The following is a 25,382-nucleotide window of genomic DNA, read 5'->3' as shown; positions in this document are numbered from 1 at the left end:
TTTAATGACTAACATTTATATTTGCCATCTGCTAAATCAATTATAATTGTAAATACATTGTTGGTAAGTATATAGGACTGGAAAGATCTTCATTTGGAAGGTAGACTGAATATCAGATTTAAATGAATAAACTCTGAAATGACAAAAAGAATATCTTTTTTTTTTAATGGCAACACAGAACAATCCTCACCCATGTGCATATTTGCACATTGCACATTTTATGGACAGGAATATAGTAGAGCCCAATTGTGAATCTATGATAGCATAAAACCAAAACATTATGTGATAAAGGTTTAAGTCCACAGTACAGTATAGGAATCATATTCAGATTACATTTAGTTGTTTGATTTGTTCTTATGAAAAAAACATATCAGTGAAGCTTCAACTGCAAATTGTTTCAATTATCTTGCTGTCTTCATGTGATAGATTTCCTGTATTGTTGTCCCGGAGAGAGAAAAATAGTCTGATTAAATATGAGGTTCTGATGCTTTTATTTAAAATAGTTGGGTGTCCATCCTAAACCAGCCTTTTGTAAACGCTTTCTGACTGCAGTCTTAAAAAAACAGACAAATCTTATTTGGATTGAAATTGATTGATACACCGATACTCCAATTAAAAACCACAATCCATTAAAAAAAAAAAAAAAAACATGTTCAAACTGAGAGCTGACACCTCTTCCTCATCCTAAGTGAGCCAGAGAGAGCGCAGTAGGAAGCATTGCAGTAACAGACATAGCATCGTGACCAGGAACTCTTTGCACTTGGAAGACAACTCCACACCTCTCCTCCTCTTCCTCCTCCTCCTCCTCATTTTCTCTCCTTTCTCTCTTTCCTCCGTCACCAGGCAACTAGCCTTTCCTCAATCCCGGGCTTTATGTCTTCCTCCTCATCCTTGCCACTCCCCTTCATGTATTAAACCTTCCTACTGCATCATATGTAGGATATATATACAGAGCAGCTTTTTGTTTTTGCATATTCAGACTCAACAAAAAAAAGCAAGAAGCATCTCAGTTACACCTCATTGTTTTCTGAACCATCAGCATTTTCTAGACAAGAAAATGTCTAAAATACCAGTTCTTTCTCGTTGCATACTTAACATGTATAACATCCCTGGTCCAGAGGGGTGTATGAGACCTTTTAGATACTCTGCGACTGTTCAGTTGTAGATACAGTAGGTTTCCTAATAGAGGATTTTTAAGAGAAATAAGCATTATCAAGGGAAAATACTCAAATATACAGTGAAGGAAATAAGTATTTGATCCCTTGCCTTTTTTTGTAAGTTTGCCCACTGACAAAGAAATTAACGGTCTATAATTGTAATGGTAGGTTTATTTCAACAGTGAGAGACAGAATATTTTAAAAAATCCAGAAAATCACATCATATAAAAAAATTGATTTGCATTTGATTGTATGAAATAAGTATTTGATCCCCTAGCAAAACATGACTCAGTACTTGGTGGAGAAACCATTGTTGTCAAGCACAGAGGTCAGACATTTCTTGTAGCTGGTCACCAGGTTTGCGCACATCTCAGGAGGGATTTTGGTCTACTCCTCTTTGCAGATCCTCTCCAAATCCTTAAGGTTTCGAGGCTGTCGCTTGGCAACTCGAAGCTTCAGTTTCCTCCACAGATTTTCTATGGGATTAAGGTCTGGAAACTGGCTAGGCCACTCCATGACCGTAATGTGCTTCTTCTTTGAGCCACTCCTTTGTTGCCTTGGCTGTATGTTTTGGGTCATTGTCGTGCTGGATGACCCATCCACGACCCATTTTCAGTGTCCTGGCTGAGGGAAGGAGGTTGTCGCCCAAAATTCCACAGTATATGGCCCCGTCCATCCTCCCCTTGATGCGGTGAAGTCGTCTTGTCCCCTTAGCAGAGAAATACCCCCAAAGCATAATGTTTCCACCTCCATGCTTGACAGTGGGGATGGTGTTCTTAGGGTTATAGTCAGCATTTCTCTTCCTCCAAACACGGCGAGTCGAGTTGATGCCAAAGAGCTCGATTTTGGTCTCATCTGACCACATCACCTTCTCCCAAGCCTTCTCTGAATCATTCAGGTGTTCATTGGCAAACTTCAGACGGGCCTGTACATGTGCCTTCTTGAGCAGAGGCACCTTGCGGGTGCTGCAGGATTTTAATCCATTATGGCGTAGTGTGTTACCAATGGTTTTCTTGGTGACTGTGGTCCCAGCTGTCTTGAGATCATTAACAAGTTCCTCCTGTGTAGTTCTGGGCTGATCCCTCACCTTACTTATGATCATCGATACCCCACAAGAAGAGATCTTGCGTGGAGCCCCAGACCGAGGGCGATTGATGGTCATTTTGTGTTTCTTCCATTTCCGAATAATCGCACCAACAGTTGTCTCCTTCTCACCGAGCTGTTTGCCGATCATCTTGTAGCCCATTCCAGCCTTGTGCAGGTCTACAATCTTGTCCCTGGCGTCCTTAGACAGCTCTTTGGTCTTTCCCATGGTGGAGAGGCTGGAATCTGATTGATTGATTCTGTGGACAGGTGTTTTTTTATACAGGTAATGAGTTGAGATTCCGTTCATTTCTTTGTCAGTGGGCAAACTTAAAAAGTCGGCAAGGAATCAAATAATTATTTCCTTCACTGTATATCGGAGAAATATTTTATGGGGAGGTTTTAAGGCATATCTTTATGGAGAATTGACCTGACATAAAAAATGGTTAACCAAATATAGTGCCAAATATTATGTTACAAAAACAAAGTAGGCATTTGCAATAATTATAATAGCAATAACAACAAAGTAGATATTTGTACTGGATATTAAACATTAAACAAACACAATTTTTGTGGTTTTAGTGGATTAGAAGGAAAATTATTTGTCAACTGTTTTAGTGAATGATTTGACGAGAGTTAAAGTGAATTCTTTGTACAGTTGGTTTTATTGATCTAACTATTTCACATAAATAAAAACAAGTCCACATCCAAACCTTGGACACTAATATTAAATCTTATTATAGCACCCATGACAAACAACTATTGACATATTTTGATTGTTAATTTCCATTTCTTCTCACACGAAGCGACATCTTGACAAACCAGATTTAAGGAATGTTCACTATTAAATTATTTGTCCAGTTAATTTAGTGATTATTTGGTTCAGCTTTGTTCTTTCAGACCCTGATGCTAGGTTTGCACTTTTTATCCTAAAATGACTTCAGATGTTACCCTCATCCTTTCTATCACCTTATTTGACTTTTATTTTCTTTGTTTTTTGTCTCTTTAAATCACATTCATCCCTGGCTCTTCTCTCCTGCTGTTTCTTTTCCTTTTACCCATCACTCTCTCTCTGAGTTCACTCGTATCCAAACAAGTACAGTTTTCCTTTGAAGCCATCCCTACATTGTGCTACAGAGCCTTCTAACATACATCAAGCAAACTCTATAATCCACAAATCTCCACAAGACAGGGAGTAACTTCAAAATCCCACAGCCCTTACAACTTTAGAAAGGATATTAAGTCAAATACGGTTGATGACAAACAACATTTTCTCAACTTCTTTTTTGCAGCGGGGCTTGAAGTTATTCATAACTTAAATAAATGACACACATTATATAACAGACTCATTCATCTGTTATAAACTGTATCTCATTCATTTTGTGATAAGTAAGTTGACTTTATGTCACAATAAAGCAGACCAGGTTCAGGGCCATAGATAGCATTTTAGAAATGCCATTAGGAAATTACCAGGAAGTTACCATTTTATTTTCCAATATAAGCATCTAAATGCTGTCCCAAAGCCAAGTCCATGCCTGAACATATATTATAACAGAGAAATACTGCATCCGTTAGAAAAATATTGGACATACTGATATTGATAGTGAAAATACGAAGAAAAAAAAAAGAAAAAAAACATTGATCAAAACATACTAGAACGCTAAAGCCTTGTTCAGACTGTCAGCTCAAATACACTTTTTGTCATAAGCAGATTGTATCCACATTGTTGTTTTTTTTGGTCTGGATAGCAAAAAAACTAAATGGAAAAGCAATTTTTTTAAAAGAACGGATAAAAATCACATTTGGAGGTGGTTTGAAGTGCAACTCCAATCGGATTTCTACAGATGCATCTCAGTCTGGATGCTCTGGTGGCTCCGATTTCTTTGTGTGACTTGCAGCCGTACACTAAGTGACAACACCACTGTCAGAGTAACAGAGTGAGCAGGATCTATGCTGCTACTACTAGCAGAGCACCATCAGAGAGTGAAGATTTTGGTGCTATAGATGACAACGAAAACAATAGTTCACAGACAGAAGCCAAAATAAATTGTCTGTTCTCACTTCAATCCCAGCTGCTTCCGTGTTGGAAAACCGCGTCACTAGTATATCTGTGACAAAATTGCTGGTAAATATCATTACCAAAGTAACTTGTGTGTATAGTTTAGCGATGTCTGAACACACCAAATCCGATCTGCTCACTTGCAAATAACAGTGCAGACATTCTGTCCTAAGGTTCTGATTTGAGAAACAAATCCCAATTTGCTGCAGTCTGAACATAGCCTTAGAACAACAATCGAATGTCAAATGTGCAAATTATTCCGTTGCTACAAGCCAAATAATTGGGAGTGAAGATTTTGCAGATGTGCTGAGTGATGAAACTTGCAGTTTGCAGCATCCCCATTTTAACCAGAATCAAGCGGAACCACTGATGTGTGCTGACATCACCAAGTACAGAGTGCTGCATGCTGCTTGGCTACAGGAATGCCACATAAGCTAAATTATTAACAGAGAGGAATAACAGAACAGAACATGTATTTGAGTATGTTGAAAAAAAATTGCTTTGTTTACAGTTATTTAAAGTGAAGTTTATTGGACAAAATCTAGAACCAAATGGTAAGGCTGAATTACCATGACACAAGAGAATACATATTTGTCATATAGCGCAAAATAGAACAAGAAGTTCCAATTCAGAGATCTGATTGGTCAACTGTACATTTGGAACGTGCTCAAATCAGCATTACAGTATACCCTGCTCATCACTGGAAATATCACTCTGCCTTCTCTATGGGAATAAATAATTGGAATTGAATTTCATAAAGTATGGAATATAATGTTGGTTTTACTTGTTATAGGCCTATTCAATGTGACCCATTTGGCTAAATCGCTTTCACTTTGCTTTCTGAGCTATAATATGTTTCACAGATGAAACCACAGCAGTTTGAGTATCAGTTTGCTGGAATGTCAAATTGCAATAAGCACATGATTCAGAGAAACCTCTGAAGCATCTGAGGCATCTTCAAAATAGTGAGATGCTGTTTTCCATTTTCTTTGTTGTGGCCTCCAAACATCGAATCAGATAGGCGGAGACATAAGTAAGTAATGATGTGAAACTGTATGTTAGTTAATAGAGAAAATAGTCAGTAGAGTAATCACCAATCCTTAGTTGCAGCCCTAATTAATAGAAAAGGCATCCAGGGCAAAACCACTGCGCACTTCCCAGTGTGGCATTTCTGTGAATACCTTCCATCCACTGCTGCTGGTTATATTTATTATTAATAAGCTGCAATTAGATTTGAATCTGCTGCTTCCGTTTACAGCACAAACACTGTGATTACCAGACGAATAAAAGTTATTCAAGAATAGATCAAATAGGCTCAGTTTCAATGCAAACTGAATGCAATTTTGTTCAACATAGTGATCTCTCAGAGGGCTACTAAGCCTTTAATGTTTAGCACCGTGTGACACATAAATTGTTACTAATGTATTTAAATTGACTATAAAAACACTACTAATTGATTAACCAGTAGCTTTCATGTTAAGGGTAGGCGTTTCACACCTCTAAAGAAATAAACTTCAAACCTTGCTGATGTTCGTGCCTGGCTCTAATGAGTTTCTCTTCCAACCTGACAACCCGGTATCATGCCAAAGTGTGTTACATATGCCTCTCTGTCAATGTCATGGTTTAGTTTTGCCTGGTTTTGAAAAACCATGTGGTAATGTTATGGAAAATGACCTGTGTCACATGACCATTCACATATGCTTTTCACGGGAAGGCAAACCAACTGTCACACTGACCTGCTGTCCTCTAGTGGACTGGCGGGTGCATTAAACATTTTGGGTTGATACTGGGCTAAACCCTAACAATGTTAGTGAGCAGAACTTATAACCCTGTAGTTTTAGCGCCTTGTGCTAGGGAAAATAAAGTTTGGACGTTGCTATTTTAGCATCTTGTTTCAGGGAACTGGACTTTGAAGCCTTGGTAGTGTTGACATGTTGATGTAGGAGTCAGTACTTCCAACTATCACAATGTTAGTGCCTTGTTTTAGAGGAGAGAACTATGATTGCCACTGTTGATGCTTTAGTGTGCATCACATTAAAATAACAAAACAACTACTAAGGAGTTCGTAGGAAAAAAACAAAAGGGAAGCAATACTTGTTCCAACAGTAGGAGTGGTTACTCACCAAAATGCTCATGTAGCTTGTTTTATGTGGGAAGGCAAAACGACAATTGAAAATTCAGATTTAACAACACAACGGCATTATCAGGACACAATGAAACCTGCAGTCCTCTTATTCTACTGAAAAGACTCGTATTCATACTATATTTTTGGAAAACCATTGTTTTTTGTAGAGCTGCTAAAACTACACCAGACCAGGAATTTAATGTGAATATTTTCAACTTTCAGACTCCTCAAATGTCATCGCTTTCAAGTCTCCACCAAGGTTGAACTTATAAGAAAATTTGGAGCTTAAAAAATCCACAAATCATGCCGATTTCATGTCATCCAGTTGGAGTCACCATTTTTGTCAATGTGCCAGCTCCAAGGAAGTGACTGCAATATCACAACCGGGAATGTGATAGTCTGTATTGAACTGCTAACACACACAATTGCAAGTACAATGTTATATTTTCACAGACTGATTGTTAATGTAGCCTTATGAGCAACAACCAGCTCACATTATGAGCGAATGCTACATTAGCCCACCTGTTGCTGTTCCAGCATTTGCTATTGCCATTTCACATGTTGTTGTTAAAGGCACAATACCCAGTATCTACACAATCTACGTTACCTTCATTGTCATAATATAGAATTTTGACATTAACTTGGCAGAGGTGTTGGCAAGGGCGGGACTTTTTAATTTAATTGATTTCAAAAAAGTTGTTGGACCAACGACCGCCCCATAAAGTAGGGACAGCGGCCCGTTGGTTTATTTTATTTTCTGACACTGGGCTGGTCCAATCACATCTTTTACTAGACCCCAAATATTGCCCCTCTGTCCTGTTTCTCATGATAGATGCCATACAGACCAAAGCGGAAATGGGGTGCAGAGACACTGTGGGCCAACATTTTTTTAACTCTCGATGTGGACATTGCCAAATGTGTCAAAATAACTGATATATTGGCTGCCGGGGCTGCGAAGCTTTAACATCAGTTGCAGTACCCAACACAGTGCAGCAACAAGTACTTAAAGGAGGAGAGTAGAGCCACGGCCACTATCAGTGACAGGGAAGCTGACTGTAGTTGAAGTGTGGTGAACTGTGGGTCCAATTTCCAAGCAAAAAAGCACACTATTAATTAAATTAGCATGTCCCACACAAGGTTGTTTACTCCTCTTGGACAATAAAATAAAGGGGTGATCTATTAACTACATAAATCTTATGGAATGTTTCATCATAAATGATTGGAAACTTTAGAATAAGTAATGAAATAAAATGGAACGGAAGCATTAATTGAATAAACAAGTATTTGCTCATTACCAGTATGCTATTGTTAAATGGTAGACTGCAGCTTTTTGCATCTTTGTCTGGGAATTACAACATCTCTGGACCTGAATGTACTGGAGTGTCATGGCCCTTAAAATGTTAACAAACTTTTTTTTTCTTCTTTTTTTAAATTTATTTATGCATCTGAAAGTATTTCACCTCTGATGCCATGCAGGGAGTCAATAAAGAGTGACTAAGTACACTTGTTCACGGCACTTATTACTCAGGTTTCGAGTAGTTTCGAGTAGTTGGTGTTAGGAAAAATAGTAACTCATTGTCAGTGTGTAAATTAAGTTACTGCTATGTGTGTAAAGTTTCATCTAGTCTATGCATTAAACTGTAGTTGAAAGGTCACTACTGTATGCACAAATCACGAATTCCTGTCCTGCAACACATCCCCTCGGAGGAGGAACTGGCTTATCTAGTTTAGCACGCACATAAATTAAAAGCAAACATACCCATATAGTGTGCAAAGAACATTTAATGCCTACACACTCATGTTGCACAACATGTGAACATGCTTATATATGACTGTAATCACGTGCTGTTATGTAACCCCATATGTACAATAAAAGGTGCAAAGAGGGAAGTCTGATTCGGAGTTGGCTGATGCCAGGTGAAGAGCTTACAACTCTAAGACCCTGCACGGACTTCCCTTGCTGCAAGTAAAACTCAGATTTGGTGCCAAGCCTTGTTTTTGTCTGACTGTGGGTTTGATTCTTATCCTATCAGCGCTATGTTATAGTTCTGAACCTAACAGTTGGTAAACATATTTAAATGGACCGCAAGGATGTGCTGGGGGGTGGAATGCAACCAATTGTCATGGGCCGCAGGTCAAAAACATACCAGGGTCAATATTTTGTCCCAGACCAGCTGAGGGTTTTGGTTAATGTGACATCCCTGCTTTCAATCCTGCTATTGTTTGTACTTTGCTGTAAGGTAGCACTGTATACTTTCCAAACAGTGTCATCGTTACGGCCTTGTTCTAAGGCAGAGGTCTTCAACAGGGGTCCGTGACCCCCAGGGGGTCCGCGGAGGTACTGCAGGGGGTCCGTGAAATTTTTTGTTGATTAGACAATTTTTTTTTTTAAATGTGTTTCCCAATTTTTTTTTTTCACAAATTTAAATGTCTTTAAATACACATTAACATGAATCCAACATGTTGTAGTGAATGGTTAAATGGAGGCAGAAGATGTTATCTTTCAGTCAGAAATGCACACATTCAGCGACACACAGAAGCTCTCTCAAGCTGGGCACCGGTTCACTCACAGCGTAAGACTCGCCTGGACCTGTCCCTCCAAGCCTCCTGCACTCCTCCAGTTTAATATAAAACACAATTTTACACAATATACAGTATATAGTAGCGGGTCCCTGCTCCATCTTTCTATCAGTTTGGGGGTCCTCGGCCTGAAAAATGTTGAAGACCCCTGTTCTAAGGAATATATCTTAAAACCTGGACAATAGGATCTGTTGCAGTTCAAATCAAGTCAGGTTGACAAAAAAAGAAACACATCACTGTCTTTAGTTTTTTTCCCATATAGGTCTGGGCTCCAGTTAAAACTCCCAAGTTTATTCTTGGATGAATTACACATTTTATAGTTTGTGCACCAGGCTTATTTTAACTGCATGGTTAAAAAAAAAAAAGAAAGACATTTCTGAGGTTCAAAAACCGACACCTTTTGTGACACACACAGTGTCACTAGGAAAAGAGAAAAAAACAAGGCCAGCACCAAATCACAAAATGTCAAGGCAGTAGTTTCATAGAGAATCCCTCTGCCCTTTCCCAACTACTGTCTGTCAAAGTGGAGTGAGCAGTGAGGAAATAAACTGAAGAAAATATTTTGCAGAAAAATCTAAATGTCAATGTTTCGCCCAGAACCACAGGACATTAAAAATACTCTCTGCCACCAGGTGCCTACATCTCTGCATCAAAGTCTGTCTGATGCAAAGGTATTCAAAAAATTACTATCTGTCAAAGCATGATGTGGGGGAAAAAGAAGGTAGACTGAATCATTCTTATCTAGTAAATTCAAGAAGAGAAAGCCCTGCTGTGAAAGATGTAAAGAACCAAAGAGAAAAGGGTCGATGGGGTTGGAGAGGGGTTGGTTGTAGAGGTTTAATTATGCCTCATAATTTTCCCTTTACTCTCTTGCATCAAATAAAAAAAGTCTAACACATGAAACGCAGAAAGAAGCAAAGACAGAATGAATGAAAGCTAAAATAGGAGAAGAAAGAGACAATGGAAATTGCAGGTTGTGTTTAGTCCCAGGGTGCATTCTTGGCAGCAACATATACTATAAATGTCATTACTTCCCAGTTTATCAATCTGTGGTCAGTTTATCTAAAAATGATTTCAACTCTCTGGTTCCCATGCTGATCATTATTTTCATTTTCTTACAATAATTTAATGATGTGATAATCAGCAACTAACACCTTAAGCAAAAGTACTGCTTCAAGGACCATTCCAGAGAGACAATCTGATTGGAGTTTTGGCGGCTTATTGCTTTGCAGTCTCTCACAGTCTACACCAGAAGATTATGCTTTTTTCCCAGGATGCCTTTTCTATTAATTAGGGCTGCAACTAAGGATTTATGATTACTCTACTGACTATTTTCTCTATTAACTAATATACAGTTTCACATCATCCCTTACTTATGTCTCCACCTACCTGATTCGATGTTTGGAGGCCACAACAAAGAAAATGTAAAACATCATCTCATTATTTTGAAGCACATCCTTGCGGTCCACCTTAGAGAGCAGGGTGTCTCTGAATCAACACTAGCATCTGCCATTAAAACAGCACGATACAGTGACAAGCAATGAGAAAATTGTAATCTTAGTATTTATGCACAAGGATAAAAGTGTCTACTGTGGGAAGTTGATTTGCTGGGGGCAACAGATCAGAAAGAATCCCCACGGATAAAACTCCACTTATACACTGACATTTGGTATCATTGATCTGTTTTCCCATGTTTAAAGTGTACTTAAAATTTTGACCAGGAACACATGCGTCCCCTTTTGCTTTCGAGCAACAACAGTAATTAATTGGCCAACCACAATGGGGTCGCTTGTCTGAAAAACACATTTTACACATTATCCAGGGCTGTTATTTTTATGGTAAGGGCAGTTTTGCAAAGAAACATAAAAATACAAAGAAAACTTCAGTCATGATAACTGAACAAAATTTGGACAATATATCTGGAGGCATTTTAAAAGTTCACATTAAATTTACTGAATAGGTTACGTGTTATGATATGTATGATATGACTTTCTGCATGTATATGGTTGTCAGTCTTTGTCATCATAACTCTTTCAAATGGTTTCTCCTTCTCACCCCCTCTCCTGTTTATCTGGCTGTAAGTTATACAGAGTGACTGGTTGGCCACCCGAGACCCTTGAGATCATGTCGTTAACCTGAATGTGTCACAGCATCTTCATCCTTGCACTAGAAGACAACTACAAACATGGCTAAGAACAATGGGCCTAACACGCATCCCTAACAGGTAAAAATCAGTCCACAATTTGACAAATAACATCATAAAATAGTGTCCAAACCAGTTTCAAAAGACAGTATGTCGACCTCATGAACAAACAATGAAATAGCTTTCAATGATCAATTCAAAAAGATTTAACAGTATATAATTGTTTATTTGATTAAAGACCCACTCGATTGTTAAGTTTTTAACCTTGCTAACATAAGCATGTGTTGTTTTTTTAAGCTACAAGACATATATGATGAGTAAAGTAAGCCTTTAAACAATGACTTTAAAACTACAATGACAGTCTGGCTGTGTCAATAACACAGATTAGGGCAGTCAGGGCTTCATATACAGTGCACCCGGAATGTATTCACAGCGCTTCACTTTTTACACATTTTGTTATGTTACAGCCTTATTCCAAAATGGATTAAATTCATTTTTTTCCTCAAAATTCTACATGCAATATCCCATAATGACAAAGTGAAAATAGTTTCTTTAAAATTTTTGCAAATCTATTAAAAATAAAGAATGAAAATATAACACGTACATAAGTATTCACAGCCTTTGCTCTACTTTGTTGAAGCACCTTTGGCAGAAATTACAGCCTCAAGTCTTTTTGAGTATGATGCTATAAGCTTGGCACACCTATTCTTGGGCAGTTTTTCCCATTCTTCTTTGCAGGACCTCTCAAGCTCCATCAGGTTGGATGGGGAGCGTCGGTGCACAGCCATTTTCAGATCTCTCCAGAGGTGTTCAATCGGGTTCAAGTCTGGGCTCTGCCTGGGCCTCTCAAAGACATTCACAGAGTTGTCCCGAAGCCATTCCTTTGTTATCTTGGCTGTGTGCTTCGGGTCGTTGTCCTGTTGGAAGATGAACCTTCGCCCCAGTCCGAGGTCCAGAGCGCTCTGGAGAAGGTTTTTATCAAGGATGTCTCTGTACATTGCTGCATTCATCTTTCCCTCCATCCTGACTAGTCTCCCAGTTCCTGCTGCTGAAAAACATCCCCACAGCATGATGCTGCCACCACCATGCTTCACCGTAGAGATGGTATTGGCCAGGTGATGAGCGGTGCCTGGTTTCCTCCAAACATGACGCTTGGCATTCAGGCCAAAGAGTTCAATCTTTGGTTCATCAGACCAGAGAATTTAGTTTCTCATGGTCTGACAGTCCTTCAGGTGCCTTTTGGTAAACTCCAGGTGGGCTGCCATGTGCCTTTTACTGAGGAGTGGCTTCCGTCTGGCCACTCTACCATACAGGCCTACTTGGTGGAGTGCTGCAGAGATGGTTGTCCTTCTGGAAGGTTCTCCTCTCTTCACAGAGCAACGTTGGAGCTCTGTCAGTGACCATCGGGTTCTTGGTCACCTCCCTGACTAAGGCCCTTCTCCCCCGATCGCTCAGTTTGGCCGGGCAGCCAAACTCTAGGAAGAGTCCTGGTGGTTCCAAACTTCTTCCATTTACGGATGATGGAGGCCACTGTGCTCATTGGGACCTTCAATGCTGCAGAAATTTTTCTGTACCCTTCCCCAGATCTATGCCTCGATACAATCCTGTCTCGGAGGTCTGCAGACAATTCTTTGGACTTCATGGCTTGGTTTGTGCTCTGACATGCACTGTCAACTGTGGGACCTTATATAGACGATGTATGTCTTTCCAAATCATGTCCCATCAACTGAATTTACCACAGGTGGACTCCAATCAAGTTGTAGAAACATCTCAAGGATGATCAGTGGAAACAGGATGCACCTGAGCTCAATTTTGAGTGTAATGGCAAAGGCTGTGAATACTTATGTACATGTGATTTTTGTATTTATTTATTTTTTTTTCGTTTTTGATTTTTAATAGATTTGCAAAAATTTCAAAATAAAATTATTTCACGTTGTCATTATGGGGTATTGTGTGTAGAATTTTGAGGGGAAAAATGAATTTAATCCATTTTGGAAAAAGGCTGTAATATAACAAAATGTGGAAAAAGTGAAGCGCTGTGAATACTTTCCAGATGCACTGTATTACAAACCTAAAGAACTAAGTCTGCAAGATTCTGGACAAAATGAGAAACACTTTTTTTTTTCTAAGAATTGAGATCAAGTCCTTCCTCACAATATGGTTTTTAAGTACAAAGACTTATTTCTGTCATTTACATGATGCAGAAGAAAACTCAAAACATATAAGTGTGTCTGACATAGGACCAGTATTGTGCCGAGTTCTGCTGGCCTGCCGAGAATTGGATGCACCTCATGAGATACCGCACCACATACTATCGGCCATTTTGTCTCCACAGTGTGCACTTCATACATTTTATACTGTCCTAACCTGAAGTAACAGGGCATGCATTACTCTGCAGCAACTATCAGTTCTGTAGAATAAGGCATGCACCCCTTAACTCTCACTAAAGATAATTCAAATCAAAGTTTAACAGTAATCAAACGGTTTAATCACCACATACTTAATTTGCTGGGCCGCCCTGCCAACAGGACATCCTGCACCCCCCCCTGACCCCCCCACTCTAGAAAGAAACAAAATACGAACATACTCATAGAACTGCAGTTACTTCCAATAACTACTATATATTTACTTAGTTCCTGTGCACCCGTTTAATTTCAGTTCAGAAGGCAGACACAAGTGAACATTACGTGAGTTGATGACAGCTACACTCCTTATGTGACTGTAAAAGAAGCGCAATAAAGCAATTACACTATCAATGGACAAACCTTGACCTCAACCTTGACCGCTGAAAACCAGATCAGAATATTAGCTTTTTTTTTTTAGGCACCCTACCTGTATCCACTGAAAGTAGTAAGGATGCTAATGCCATCACGCTAGCAGTCCAACCTGGAGCCGCATTCCCCAACAAGTAGTGTAGCAAAATCATTGTGACCCCGGAAAGGGGGGGTGGAATATTGAAATCAGGAAACCTTGCAAATTTTAGATCAAACATATGAAGGAAATCACTGATAAATAAAGTTAAACTAACAAAACAAATGTGACCCTAAATGTTCAATAACTACCTCAGATTATTTATCATCATCATTGACGAACTTGATAAAAAAAAGATGATATTCTTTATAAGCAGTAGACCTACCACGTTCCAAAATCATTACAATCCGTGGCAGTTTTCCCTGTAGCAGTGTGCAGTTATGCGATGTACCGTACATGTATTTCTAAGGGGGCAGGCTGAACTCAGTGGTTCATCGAACCTACATCGCCACACCAGCGTAATCCTGCTAATGAGCTAATGCTAAATACATCAGCAGTTAATCAATAAGCAAAAGTAATACCATGTTGTTTAATTAACTAATTATTTCAGCTCTCTTTTAATACTAATCAAAGTGTGAGATACACTGCGATTTGGTGCCTTTGAGAACTAATATTGTAAGTGGAGTGGTGACTGTGTGTGTGTTAAGTGCTCAGACTACAGTTGAGCACAAGATTTGATTTAAAAAAAAATTGTAAAAATTAGATTTTGGAAGCTCTAATGTGTGTGGTGTTACACAGATGAGAGTCAGGTTATCACAGCAGTGTTTGCTGACTCAGAACAATCAGAAACTAATTGTTGCTGTCAGCTCCAACAGATCACTGAGATATGATAATACTTATTTATTCTTTGCTGCTCTAGCTTAGGCAGCTTATTAAGTCTATAAAAAAAAAAAAAAAAAAAGTGGGTTCTTTGGTTCCAGCTGGCAAGTGAGCTTCAATTTATCCAGATTACTTAAACTAAGAAATAATTACATAACGAAATATTAACTAAAACTGAATTCTCCTGACAGACTACTGCTATCTAGTAGAAACCCTATCTATGCATTAATCATTTTAAGAAGACTGAATCCTGCTGTTTCTGGTCAATACGCAGCAGGTGGGTGGCAGGAGCAGAGAAGAGGCACTGACTGAGACAGAGAAAGGCAACGAGCCAGAGGAAAAGGGCACGCTGTTTAGAGAGGGCTGTCCTGGAGCCAAAAGGTCACAGGGAATCATCAAAGCAAAGCACCCAACGCACGTTCTGCAATTCTCTTTGAATAAACCTCAAAGGTACCACTGGATTTTCAACTTTAATCATGGAAACTGCTGATACATCTCATGAAATGCCATGAAAAGGGGTCCAGACATGAACATGTGAAAATAGATTCTGACTCCACACTATTGCTGCCTCAGTCAGGCTGCCATCAATCAGGAGTCCTCTGTGGGAGGACACTGTGGCAGGCAAAGCAGGAAGAAGGGAGGAACAGAGGAAAGTAGGGCTGCACAATTCTGGATAAAATGAGAATTACAATTTTCTTTGCTTAGAATTGAGGTCACAATTCTCTCACGATTTGTTTTTAAAACTCAATCAGATAAAAAAGATTAAAAATAATCAGATTTAGTCTCTTGTCGCCTCCTATTAAACCTTTGAACTATTATTTTTCGACGTGTTATCTTTGTTTCTGTCAGTTTCTGGTGCTCTGCCTCATCTGGTGTAATAGTGGTTGTCTTTGAAAGTGGCAAATCCCAAAGAGGCAAGAATCCATATTGCAATTTTATTACGATTAATTGCGCAGAAGGAGAAGATTTTGGTTCAGAAAAAATGGAGAGGGTAAACTGTGCATGGATAAAAAGGGAAGAGTCAGTTAACATTTAGGCACGTTTCCTGTCCCAAGGGACGCAAGATGAATATAAATGGCGGTGAGAGTTTTAAAGAGTTCAGAAGAAACATTTCTGCTGTACAAAATTCTGTCTTTTTTTTTCTCGTTAAATAGTTTTACTTAAAACCATTTCTGGACATCACTAGCCTTCTGGACTGTTTCATGGACACTAGTCCCCATGATGTATTTTTTGGGGGGCTGCCACAACCGGCTATCAATTAACAGCCAACTAAACATATTGATGCTGTCAGTAATGGTACACAGAGGTTTAGTGTGTAAAGAAATTCAGCCCTGGACTTGTGAATACAGACTGGACTGCTCACAGGGCAATCTCACACTAACTTTGCATGATAGACCAAACAGAGAAGTCCCGAGACAACTACCGTCAAAAAAATCTTGATGTATTTTTTGACAGTCCACCGGATTGTTTCTGGATTACTGATGGTCGGTTCATCCCTGATGTTATACTATTAGCTGCCTTTGCAAGCAGTAAGACAGGCAAGAAAAAACTACAGACAGTTTGTATTTACGGTTTATGATACACATGTAGCAGGCAGGCCACAACTCTCTTGCTTTTACTTTACTTTTGATTATTAATTTGTCTATTTATAAAATCTGAACAAATGAATAGTGATTCTGAGGAAGCTGGGGCCTTTAGTGTGCACAATAACACCAGTAGAGATAACAACCCTATGAACCTGATGTAATCTGTAATCTCCATTACGAGTCCATCAGCGAGAAATCCAATTGGATTGATACAGGAGACATGAAACAATAAAGCTAGCCGCCTGCCGCATGACAGCGACTGTATTACCAAAACAATAAAGGCTACGTCCATCTTTGTTTACAAACAGATTTATAAATCAACAAATACTCTTGAGTCTGCCTAAAGGACAAAAACATTTACTCTTTACTGTCACGGTGGAAGTGGAAGATTCTTGTGTGTCTGAAATATTATTTTTCATTCAGGGAAAAATCTGCATGAACACTTTACAGTGGATTTACTGTAAAACAAGATGTTGGGGATAGAACCTTGTGGGAATGAAGAACAGAGGAGAGGCCTACATGAGACAAAAGCCTGACCACAGAGACAGAGTGCCTACAAACCCCATCAGGCTTTGCATTCACACCTAAGTGCGAAGTCTGACTTGGCTGAATATATTGGCCTTCTACCGGAGGGGAACCCACGAGCCCAGCAGGAATCCCATGTTGATTCCATGACGTCATGTGCCGGTTAAATTCCGAGGCACGCATCTACTTCACTCTCTTGCCTGATAGAGACCACCGACTCTCACCTGTGACCACGTAGAGAAGAGGGGTCACTCTCTTACAACTCGACCCAGATGACGATGAAAGGCACCAACCAAACATTCAGGTTTTTGTTTTCTTTCCTAAGTCTAGCCCATAGTTTATCACTCACTGGATGAGCCATGAGACTGTTGAGAATCCAGAAATCAGACACACGGAAGCTGCAGCTCTACATTAACTGCAGAAGTAAAAGGAACCGGATCGCAGTTTCTTCATGAAAAACAAGGGACCCCTTTTTGACCCAGGTCAACTTTGGCAGACAGAATAATACACAGCATAAATGCGGCAGCACAGTCCACTGAGAAGGAGCGGTAACTTGAGGTCTAGCGATCTGTTAACTTTTTGTTACTGCTTGGAGAATGGAAATCTGCCTGGTGCGGTGGTGGAGACAAAACAAGAGTCCAGCAGGGCTGACCACACCAAGACGGAAAGATCCCGGCAGGATCGGGCTTGGTCAGCTTGTTGAATTAAAGCCTTAAAACTGGGCTCCATGGAGCTGGAGTCTCTTGCGGGACACCAGGCAGTTCAAAAAGCGACCACACTGACATTCTCCATTGACCCTCAGTAAGCCTTGATTGGTCACAGAAGCTGACAAGCTTTCTATCACTTTTACAATATCAAGATATGCACAGATTAGCACTTTGAACAGATACAAAAACATTTTTGCAGTAACATTGCCTCATTTTATTAAAAGGTAGAATGCAACTACAAATCACGTTTTATTTGATTAATTCAACTTCATGTTTAACATTGCTTGTTGGCAGCTTAATTTATATGTATCAACAGTATAAATGGCAGAATAGAAAACACTTTAATGCAGAAAATTACACCGACAAAATTCCCAACAACATTCAGTATAAGCCATGCCCACTTTCAATGCAATACATATGTGAATACAAATTAATATTTTATAACATAAACATTAGCGATATCGCAAGAAACAATCTTTTGATACCAAGTCAATGCCAAAATTCGAAAAATGTGACAAGATTCGTTTTTATTTTGTACCACAAATGCTGAATGCCAACAATGCTGAGGATACGAACAATAACAACAACATGTGGAAAGGCAATAGCAAGTGAAGAGGCAGCATCAGGTCCACTGTGCAAGAAGAGTTAGATGATCATGAACAAGTTATAGACAACCCAATCCAAAAAGAGAAAACACTTCAAACTTTCTCAAAGAACCTCAAAGACAGGCACCCACATGTTACAAGCTGAAAGAATAGTAGTTGATAACTTCCTATTAACACTATTTTGTCACCACATGTGTCATTTTGCCAGTGTGCACCAGAACAACGCTCTGACATTTTTATTCCTTCAAGTGAGGAAATAAAATGTTTACAGTTCTCATGATCTGTTTGACATTTATTTAATTTTTTAAGGGCTTGAAGATCCTATATAAAACATGTCATGCATGAGAGCCATTAAAAAAAACAATAGAATGGTCAAAGCTGTTATATTGATATTTAAACACTTCCAGTACATTTGTTTCAATTTTTTTTTTTTTTAACTCTAGCATTTCTGTTGTGAATCTGTTGCGACTGAAATCAGACAATAACAATTAAGGTGAGAAATCCATAACAACCACTGAAAATATCATAATTATACTGATGACTTTATTAAATTAAAGTGATGGAAATATACACAATGTATCTGATGATTTGTATTTAAACTGCCACACTTGCCACACACAACCTCGGGAACAACAACTTTGAGCGTGCACATGCCCACGTCACTACTACTTCGAAACATAGCACTTGTCCTCACAATGTTCTTATCCTGAATTGTTACCATTATTGTTTGTGAATTGCAGCCTCAGTCGTAATGCGCACACAACAATTAGAAGGGCAAACTTTGTTTGGCAAATGTTGTTTTAGCATATAACGTGAGCTAAGTGCTGCTCATAATGCCAGTAGGCTACAGTCAATGCCTTTCAGTTAGCACAATGTCCCGTGTCCTCCGCATTTATGCAACATGAGGATCAACAGAAGGCGCCAATTCTACTATGGAATGTAATTAAACCACTGCAGAAGACAAAGATGTAATCCTCCTTCATTTCAAGATGACGTGATTAAAAAGAAACCCAGTAAAACAAACAAAAGTCATCTAGAAAATGTGACATATTTGTTTCAAGTATTAATTACACAGATTTTCGGTATTCAAACCTCAAACAAACTTTTTCACCTAAGCTTCAAATGTAAAAGACTTTTTGCAATATTTCAAATTTCTTTTTCCACTTTGTATGATTAAATTGTAAATAAGCATGAAAACAGGTACTTAACCACTGCCATTAGATGCAGAACAACATGTTTTTGGAATCTGATAGGTGCATACAAGTGTGACATCACATTTCCCTATTGAGCCACACCCACTTTTTTTTCTTTTTTGTTTTTTCCCTCGTGGTTCAAACCAGTGACAGAAACACCAGGGGAAAAAAATAAATCAGGCGCAGAAATGTCTGTGAAACACCCAAACTGCTCAAACTTTTCGCAGATAAAAAGTGTTTACATGAGAAGCTGATTGAGAAAATGTCCTTTTTAAACATTACATCCAGTAGTCTACATCACTCATGTTGTGTGTGTGACAGTCAGGGTTCTAGTTCTTCCTTACCAAACTGTGGCATTGTGCGTGGGTCACTCTCATGATGAACCAGTAACGGTCAAATAGAAACTGTTCGGGCACACACTTTTGACTGAAATATCACTATTATACAGTACATAGCCTTTTCCATTCATTGGCGAGCTCCAAAATCAGAGGTAGGCAGTGGGTGTCCACATACGTTTGACCTCCAACCAAATTCTATCAATGAAACGCTTAACACATTGCGGTCACACACTCCCACCCCAAGTCCAGCAGAGTGAAGAAGTATCATGTAGGCTAAATCGCCTTGAGACTTCTGAGGTGAGAAAGGGTATTAAGTGCAGACCATTTACAATGCATGTCACATAGCCTAAAACGCACATGCATACATACCCACACACACCCCAACCATAACCACACTGCACGAGAGAGCAGAATGCACGACATGTCACACACACTCACACGCAAAGCCGAAGCTGCAGGCTGTAGAAGACTGTGGTTCTGGAGGCTGCAGACACTTTGCTCCTGAGCAGATCCTCCAGCAGCCCCTGCGCCGGCTATGACTCATACCGCCTGCCAGTTACTGATGCTGGACACAACTAACACGGAAACCCACCAATAAACACGCAGCAAACAACCCGTCGAGCACCAGCACGACCCGAGCCTAACGGATGCCCCGAGAACATCTGCTTCTCATCTCTTTGACACTTACCTCTCTTTGACGTTACAGAAACAAAACTCAGATCTTCCTCGCAGGAGTCTGCTGCTGTTTGGCCAGCTCGTCTCCTCCTCCTCCTCCTCCGAGACGTCGCATCGCTCCCACAGTCCTGGTCGAGTGAAAATCCACGCAGAGATCACCAAAACCCGCCAGGAGATCAGGATCGGCGGACTGTTCGGGTGCGTTGTGGGCTGAGGACAGCTCGAGTGGACCTTTGAGAGTCCAACGAGTCTGATGGATGTCGCTCGGTTTCCTCTCGGGGTGGAGGTTTGACGCTCGAGCCTCCTTCAGGGACTCGTCGGAAACTCGGATTTCTCAGCTATTCAGAAACAGGCGCGTGTTTTTATCTTCTTCTTCTTGTGGGTTTCCGGCAGGCTAAGATGCCTTGCGGCACATTGCTGCCTCTCACATGTTGGGGTTAAATTGCAATTCGGGGTATGTCTAAGGCGTAGCCATGTTTGGGTTATAAATTCCAGGACTGCTTTTACAATCCTTGGCTTGGATTAAGAAGGTCTTCATGGTGGCCGTCTGTATTAGTGATAATGTGGAGTGTTACTGAGCTCTTTATTCTTCATATACTACATTCCATAAGTAGGCTATAGCCTACATGTTTAACAGTTTGTTGTTTCCTGCAGGTTCCACACAGTCCACCTTCATGCTTGTCCATCTTTGCTAGATCCCATTCCAACTCACAGTGCCCTCAGTCAGGTCATGATTACTCTGTGTCTTCTCTAGTTGCCTCGGTAGCACCACACAGCCTTTACACTCTGTATTGAGAAGTAATGACGTCCCTTTTTTTCCCCCCCTTTTCCCACTGATTCTACCACAAAGCTGTTATGTTTTCCTTGATAATATTATGCCACTCAGACATACCAACACATACAATCAGATCAATGTCTTTCTTTTGGGCTATTTTAGCTGCCTTGTCTGCAACCTCATTCTCTTCTACCCCAACATGGGCTGGCACCCGAGGAACCCACCAAACCTCCAGCCTGGTTTATTTTGAAAGAACCAACAGCTCCACCATAAGGTCTGATCGCCCCGAGCTTGTTATCTTTCAGTGTTGTGAAGTGTTAAAGTGCGGCTGAGTCAAAGCATGTGACTGCCCTCCTCATCCTGCCATCCTCTACCCACTGTAGTGGCCATATAGAATAGCCTTAACTCATTTGTGTAAAATTAAACTCTGTCAGTCTGGGATGCAACAGGCAAAGCCTGATTTTCCAGTTTGGGGATCTAGGGTCCCTTCTGTATATATCTGGAGGAAGTGTTCCCAGTTGTTTTTTTTAACCTAAAATCTATTTCTCTAAATCTATTCAATCCCAACTTTTCCACTAACTTGTTCAAATTGAAAATGACGGTTTTTTTTTTTCCTTGCTTTTCCCTGTACCCCACCAGCCTGGTGCGAACCAGACCAATTTCACCCCCTAAATATGGGCCTGGCTATTTTCCATACAGAATTGTTTGCAGTTTTGTCAAAACCAGCTGACACGACTCTGCCACCACTGCAACTACCGTTGTTGAACAACGTTTTTCTTTTCACAGTACAGCTTATTTTTGTAATTGTTTTAATGAACGCCAAGCAGCTTTACCAGGTGCTGACCGTTTATTCTGCGCTAAACATTCAGCGATTGTTTTCCAGTCACTGATAATTGAAAAAGTGTTAAAGCTGTGCTCGTCGCTGTCACCAGCCGCCCAATCACAATGAAGGACTGGCGGGACAAATGCGGTTAACCACTGACACTGGCCGCTGATTGGTCCACCCTTAAGAGTCGCTGTGCAAATGCTAATACAAGCTAAGTTACCGGCATGTCTTCGCAGCGATGAAAAATGAATCTGTGACCAACAGTCGGCGCACCCAGGCTAGTAACCCCACTCCCATTCATCATCCATCATAACTCTTTGATGTCCCCTTAATTTAACTACGTATTACATTGCTAATTTTGATCTCTGAATTACCAATCGTGTTTCTCCCATCCTTACAAGTAAAGCGTGGATTGGCGTTGTATGGAGGGCCCCACAACACATTTTCAGTGCTTTAGCCGAACGTGCTTCCATGTGCTTCTGGTGTTTTAATGCTGTTAAAGAACTATTTTAGTTGAGTTTTGTTTTAATTTATAATAAGTTATGTGTTATTTTACAGGTATCTGCCTTGACTGGCAGGGGTGAGGGTCACAAGAAGAGGACAGGACGCTGTGGGTTGTCCCTTAGTTTATCTTTTGTTTCACCGTGTTTGAGGTGCTGTCAGGGGTGTATTGTTCACAGTAATATATCTCATTAATATTTAAAATTTCTTATATGACAAAAAAATATATATATTTTCTGATCTGCTTTTTTGGAGACTGTTGCTCTGGTGTAACTGCAAGGTTAGCATTGTGTGATAAGTAACCTCTAAATAATGCAATAACACTCCCAAATCAGAATTAGGGGTGTTTATGTTGCTCTTCCCATGATGCATCCCTTACATTGAATGAAGAAAGCTAAAATAGATTAAAAAAACACATTCACATTGTACAACCATTTAAACCAGGCTTAACCCAGGACAGAATAAACATTTTTCTACTCCAATCTTAGGTCTGGCCGTCCTGATCAGAATGTGATGTGCTCCAGAGCACCTGTGACTCTGGGAACAGACTGACCTTTAACATCAGGACTCTCTCCAAATTCCATATCTGAGTAAAGAGACACCTACCTATGATTCCAGAGGATTCATCTGTCCTAACAGACAAACCGTTGAGTTGATTAATCCTGAAAATAGACTATCCAAAATGTTTTACTGTATACTCCCTTTTTTCTCTTTAATGTGTTATATTAATAAATAATTTAAATTTGTCTGAAGTGTTTTATGTAACTGACATAAATACATTGTTTATATTTTGAGTCACTGTAGTCAATTATTTTTCACAGTTTAAAATATAATTATGGCGGTTTTGGAACAAAGCCAAGCCTTTCCAGCCAAGCAAATGGTAAATGGTCTGTACTTGTATAGCGCTTTGTCACCTTTCGGTCTCAAAGCGCTTTTAACATGGTTAAACTACTAAACGCAACTTAAACTACTCATCATTGTTATTTTAAAAAATATATACTTTTATATTCCCGTTATTCACTTTGAATACTAGCTATTGCACCCAGCCAGCAAACTTTCTTCTTTTTTTTTTTTATGATTCTGTTCAGTTATTTTTCAACCCAAAACAACACCAGTTGTTTTCCCAGTAGCTGTGCAGTCAATCTCCAGACCCACACCCAGGCAGTAGCCTACCAACAAAAGAAGCCCAGATGGGACCCCAGCAATGGAACTGAACGCCCGCAGCACAGCACCAAACACCAGGAAAGAGGCTTGTCCAGACCACTAAAGTATCATCCAGTAGGCATGATCCTTACAAGTTTACGCTGATCTTTTTGGGTTGATATCTGATTGCTAATTTAGCAAATTCCTAAATTTGTAATTTATCCATTATCTAAGGAACTAAATCAGTTTTTCACAGCGTCATCATTAATTTTCCACCATCACTCTCTGATAGTTCAATTAATTCTGTTTCATTTTATCAATAATTCATTTGAAGAAATAAATATTCATATCTATCCTTGGTGTAAATATTCATCGATAAATCTCTTCTTTTACACCCAGCTGTTGTTTTGTATATTTTCTGGAACATATCAGAAGGAGGTCGCGTTTATGGAGAGGTCACGGCTTCAGATTAACCAACTGATACATTTTGTGTGTTAAAATTAAATCTTTCTTTAATGTTCGGAAGGTGGTATCACAAAAATCGTAACAACTACAAATATTCATGATTGTTGCTTGATACCGCTGCAACAGTGTCAGCCAGCTGACAGGTTTATATACCTGTCATAAATGGTACATAACGATAACAAATCTATTTATGTATATCCATATATTAAAATAGCAATACTTGGCATCTATGTATCAATAGCATATTGCCACTCAAAATATTGCGATACTATGCTGTATTGACTTTTCCCTCACCCCTCCAGAAAACAACAAAATAAATAATCTTCATATGACCTTTTATTTTAATTGTTAACATATTGAAACTTTAAGTCAAGAAACAGAGAGTACAAAAATAGCCAAAAGTACACTACAATAGCCAAAAGTACACTACAAGGAACCCCATACAAGAAATGTACAGCTGATAATTCTTGCAGCAAGTGAAGGCCCCATCATATGAGTATGGTAGATAGCCTATACATGTATCAAACTTGAAGAGACTTGCATCCTCAGGGTACTAATGCCTAAAGTGTAATTGAACATTCACTTTGGACTTAATGTTCAACAGGTGGAAACAAAATATTCTACAGATATGCAGATATGTTGCATGACTAAATAAAAAAGAAAAGAAGAGAAATTAAATGACAGAGATGTTGGATTGGATGCTGTAGCAGACAAACAGATGCACTAATCAAAAAACACTGACTGCAGAAGCATTATTTTTACAGCAAATCGGGTGGGCTTAAGGCGTGACAGCAATGCAGCAAGTTTACATGTGAACAATGGCACAACATTAAAATGTCAGAAAAAACATGGTCTACAGATAAATCTCCGAAAACCCCTGCATTGGAAATAGGTTGCTAGGAAACAGATTCATTTCCTGTCATTGCTTTATAGTAACAAACACTGTAACAGGAAATAGCCTTGAGCTGTTATGACAAGTTATGCTTTGTAAAGTACACTGATGTGCAATCCTGGTGTGTTTTGAGTGAATAAATGGCCTCCTTATATTTGCACAGAGACCAACTACTGCAACTAGATTTACACTAATTCAAATATGTATAACCTCAACTGAAAAACAAAACCTATGTATAACATTTACATAAATTGTTAAAGTAGCTCAAAGAGTAATAAAGAAAAAGTGATAAAGTGTTTTTCAAAAAGTCTCATGAAAAGAATAAAACCAACAATGAACTGATCTCATAGTTTGTCCGTTGTTGTCCAAACACC

General features: G+C 39.4%; 1 protein-coding gene and 1 long non-coding RNA gene across 2 annotated transcripts in view; one reads left to right on the top strand and one right to left on the bottom strand.

Moving 5' to 3' along the window:
- LOC138205020 (ras-related protein Rab-27B-like) overlaps positions 1-20,504 on the bottom strand; it is a 73,408-nt gene extending 52,904 nt beyond the window's left edge. Inside the window, exon 1 of the mRNA XM_069160659.1 lies at positions 20,420-20,504. The gene's annotated coding sequence lies outside the window, so the exon portion shown is untranslated. The remainder of the gene's footprint in view (positions 1-20,419) is intronic.
- A 74-nt stretch (positions 20,505-20,578) lies between these two features.
- On the top strand, positions 20,579-23,296 carry LOC138205028 (uncharacterized). The gene is made up of 4 exons (XR_011178846.1): positions 20,579-20,758; positions 21,344-21,455; positions 22,566-22,617; positions 22,997-23,296. It is a non-coding gene; the product is annotated as an uncharacterized lncRNA (long non-coding RNA).
- Positions 23,297-25,382: the final 2,086 nt, after the last annotated feature.

The sequence above is a fragment of the Embiotoca jacksoni genome, unplaced genomic scaffold (genome assembly GCF_022577435.1).
Source record: "Embiotoca jacksoni isolate LCO1_2020_lvr unplaced genomic scaffold, fEmbJac1.0.p SCAF_10, whole genome shotgun sequence".
NCBI lineage: Eukaryota > Metazoa > Chordata > Actinopteri > Embiotocidae > Embiotoca > Embiotoca jacksoni.
Note: the sequence above shows the minus strand (reverse complement) of the source record. Positions and strands in the feature narration are given on the sequence as shown.